Source organism: Haliotis rufescens, unplaced genomic scaffold (genome assembly GCF_023055435.1).
Source record: "Haliotis rufescens isolate VD_foot unplaced genomic scaffold, xgHalRufe1.0.p SCAF_10, whole genome shotgun sequence".
NCBI lineage: Eukaryota > Metazoa > Mollusca > Gastropoda > Lepetellida > Haliotidae > Haliotis > Haliotis rufescens.
The window spans coordinates 33,194,254-33,198,652 of NW_025963780.1; the positions used below are offsets into that span (position 1 = coordinate 33,194,254).

At 39.4% G+C, this 4,399-nt stretch overlaps 1 protein-coding gene across 1 annotated transcript in view; it reads right to left on the reverse strand.

Annotated features, from left to right (window-relative positions):
* LOC124130986 (5-hydroxytryptamine receptor-like) overlaps window positions 1-4,031 on the reverse strand; it is a 136,188-nt gene extending 132,157 nt beyond the window's left edge. The window contains exons 1-2 of the mRNA XM_046494037.2: window positions 3,764-4,031; window positions 916-2,711 (exon numbers count right to left, since the gene is read on the reverse strand). The gene's annotated coding sequence lies outside the window, so the exon portion shown is untranslated. The remainder of the gene's footprint in view (window positions 1-915; window positions 2,712-3,763) is intronic.
* Between the last annotated feature and the right edge of the window lie 368 nt (window positions 4,032-4,399).

Below are 4,399 nucleotides of genomic sequence, written 5' to 3' on the forward strand. Positions count from 1 at the left end.
CAAAAACAGGTCCTCGCGGGCGTAAAAGGCAAAATGGTGATGGGAATTATATACATGGATCACTGAAAATCAGTGATGACTCAGGTGTTGATTTCAAAAAAATATTTTGAGGTTGTTGGTTTTTTGGGGGTCCTTTTTTATGTGATTGTCTTGAGACAAAATGCATCGATATAAGTAAACAACTGCGTTTCGTGATATGTCTGGTTATTTTCGCACTACAATATAGCCCTGCTCGCCAAAACATGTATGTTGGTTAGTTCGCAATACAATAATAACAATCTGTTTAGTTCCAGTTATGTTTATTATTATCAATTTTCAAACATGAATCAACGAAAGGTATTATACAAACGTATATACAAAACACAATGTGTGCCGCTTGTTCATTTCATGTTATTATCCATTCACAAAAGAAATTTAAAAAATATTAAAATAAAGCATAACTTACAAATGAACAAGTTTTGTTTTTGTCAGTTTCTATTGTGTTGCTTTTGTTTTTATCATTCTTTGGAATCTATATTTCATTTACGTGACGAACTATTCTGCTTGATTATTGTTTTCGGGTTAAGACCGTTGTATTCACGTACCTAAATACAGATTTGAGACTATGAAGTCTTATTAACCGACACCGAACGGAGTGTGTTTAAATGAAAAGGTTTGTTTACACGTGTACATATACAAAATACAAACTCAAACTGTAGGTTTTAACATCTAAACGAAACAAGTTTTCGAATTAAACAAAACAGCAAAATCCAAAATGCCATTGCCGAAAAGAAAAAGATGCTGCATGTATTTTTAAATCAAGATGTTGCAGCAGGAGCTGGAATATAAATATCGACTATTGATCAAGAGAACGTTCCATGGACGTCAAAGTAGCAAAACGTCAACATTATCAATACATTTAGACAAGTTTCTTACCTTGGACAACGAATTCCAACATGTTCCTAGTTCGTTTTAATTCCAATTCCCTCTCTTTGGTGTATCCTCATTCGTCATTCCTCCCATACAGCGGAGTGATACAGTGATACCTTGACTTCTCACTCATAGCTTGATTGATCACTTCTCACAAACAGTTAGTACCTTATCCGAAATACACCAACAGACTAATAGACAAGTATGTGAACCAGGATTTTGTGGGCATGCATGTTATCACGTGATTTCTAGCAGCCAATCAAAGACCAGCACCAGTCCGCAGCTGAGCACAAGGGCCAACCGACAGTAACGGTATATATGTAGAGCTGCTTCCTCATGGTATCGATCAGGCTCTGCAGCAATCGGTGTTATCTCTCCTCTATGACAGCATGATAATCTCAACCAACGCCACTTACTGCAGAGCCAGGTGAGCTTGGATTAACTGTTTTTTATTGGGACTTAAGTCACGAGCTTGCTGCCAGGGATATTTGCCGGAAAATCGAGAATCATAGTCAACCGACGAGGCAGCTTGAGGGCGAGACTGGCGACTTCTGGATTCACCAGAGTCCACGTGCTGCAGGCTTCCGTTCACAACCTGTAGCAATCTGGCTTGAAACATCACCTCTCTCTTCCAATCAATCATAAATCACATCCCCCGATACACAAGCAGACGACCGTCCATTGATAGACGAGCAGACGACTATACCGCGATCTATGAGCAGACGACAATTATTTCAATCAGATAAACACACCTCGTAGCGTGATCACAAAGTTTCATACATGCACAGTTACAATTTCCTTTGCGATAATGTAACCAGATTGAAACCTATATCACAATAGACAGTGATGTCATTACGCGTGACTGCACGTACACAATACGCCTGATTGTCGGAGTTGGTAACATGTCAAGGAAATCAACCACAACGTCACTCCCTATAATGTTGTTGCAGATTTTATCGGGGAAGAAGTTTCTGGTCCGCCCTGTGTATGTTCATCTATGAATTACAAGATCGATTCAGTCACATTATATCTATATCACAGGGTAACTCTATCATTAACTCATTAGATGAAGAATACTGAAGTTTTCAGAACACTTTTTTTTTCTTGATGACCGCACCTTTGATCACGTAGATTAGTGAACCATACAATTCAAATGACAGTTCACACATTACAAAAATCAAATAAATGTTTCCCAAAGCGGATTTCTTACGCAATTTTTACATATCGGCCGTTTCCAGCCCATGTGAATGAATCTCCGTCTTCCCATCCGTGTGTCAGATCTTCACCAATGACACGGAATAGGTCCGTATCTGTAATTGGTCACATCCCTGATGTCAGTTTTCACGACCAATGCGAGTGAGAGTGAAAACAAATCCTGTTTGTTCAACATACAAATATATCCACCAGCTAAACAATATGAAACCAACACGGTGAGGCGTTTGGTGGTTCTGAGCAAACACCAGTTCCCACTGTTTGTTAAGAGAGAAGCCGTATTTACCTTCACTGCAAAGTATTAGCTCTGATGGGCCGGTAGTAGTCAAGATGGTGGATCCGTAACCAAATTCCTTGGTCAACTTGCCGTAATACGAACGTTCTTTATCAAATTTAAACCATCACGGAGCACTGACCTCTCAACCACTTTAAGCCCGATGCTTGCTGACTCCGATCCCAAAAAGGTGCAGCACGGTTGCTACGTTATAGAATGTTCACCATTCTTCACAGCGCATATTGACACTGACATGTGCTCCCGAAGAAGGCTCTGTTGTAAGTTCTGTTTCTTGGTTCTGGGGGTCTGTCAATGTCTAAAACAGAACCTAATTACACCAACAAGTCAATAACGACAGCAGAACACTTCGGACCAATAAAAAAGGTTTAGTTAGATTCTGGAAAAGCGATTGAAGCCCAAAAAGTATTTATGAATCCTTATAAAACAGACTTTGGAACTTAAACAGAAAATGAACTGCAATACCTTACCATGGTTTTAAAAAAGACATTTCCACACAGTCTTTTTTCACTCGGACTGTAACAATGACCGTTTGGTAATGATAGATGTTTCTTGGTTACCTGTTTACTTGTTTACTTATAACAATTGCTTAAAAATTCTTAAACACGTGTGACGCACAGTGTAACCTTTAAAATTCACAGCAAAATTCAAATGTGCACAGCATTTCACAATTACTGTTTAAATTTATTTCCCGAGGCATTTGGCAAGAGTTCGAATCAACGACAACCTGTTGCAGTGAACATCGGGAATATCAAATTATATTTGTCAATTAACCCTTTATGATTTGTGGAACATAGACACATTTCGTTACTGCGATATTGACTTGGATAAGACTTCTGTTACATAAAGAGTTGTATTCTGCTTCATATTAATTTTGTTGCGATGCACATGGTGTAAATCACAGGATTGTCTGGTCCATACTCAATTGTTTACAAACTGCCGTCATATAGCTGGTATATTGCTGGGTTCGGCTTTAAACAGCAAATAAACAAATTGCAATTGTTACAATTCCAGGTCTAGTCAGACAAGGTTCTCAGAACCTTGCAGATTATTCAAAAGCAAAACCATATTATGTCTGACATCATTTATAAATTAGTAATGCGTTTCTTCAAGTGAAAAACATCCGCCTTTTCTAATATTAGAACTGACGTTAATGAGGCGCGCTGTTCATAATTTTGTGGTAAGTACGTTAAAACAGTTATTTTCTACATCAAGTAAGTTGTACACGAACTTTATAAGTCTTTACATGTAAAAAACGAATGCGTTAAATTTAAAATCTACTCAGAAATATATATGAACTTTCTGGTGATATGAGTGTAACGCATTCAGCTCAAGTGGAAAGATTGATACCTTATTTCGAGTAAAGTCCAGAACGTCGTGACATCAAGGCCGTTGTCAACGTTCACGACAACGCTTGCAGCGATGTATACGCTTTACGGAAACCACTGCAGAACCCAGAGAGCAATCGTGCCCGTTAGCTGGAACCGAAGCGCTAACCTTCCGACAACAAGACGAATCTCTCCCAGCTAGTGGACGTAGCCATCGATTGTTGGCAATCTCGCGTCCGCTTCAGTCAACGGAGTTGTAGGAGATTACCATTTCTGCAACAACCTCCCAAAATGCGACGGAACGGCCGTCATTAGAGTATTTTCCATACAATTTATCATTAACAATAGGTAGGATTAATTCTGAGGTGGAAGCCAAGCGAATCAATCGTGTTTATGTAACACTTTGTCAACACTGTTGAAGAACCATGTACCACGAGCGTCTCCATAAACTCTTGTGACGTTCAGCTTACGCTTCATCTAACTTTATACGATTTTCTGTCACTTGGAAAATTTTGGCAAAATATTTCGGCAGCAGATAAAAGCTGATGGAGCAGCATCGAGGACGTGAATGTGATTGGGGATCTCGCCGATGACGACTCTGACGTCTCCGCGAGGCGAACACGGGATGCAAGCGCCGCGACTGTAATTACCCCGATTT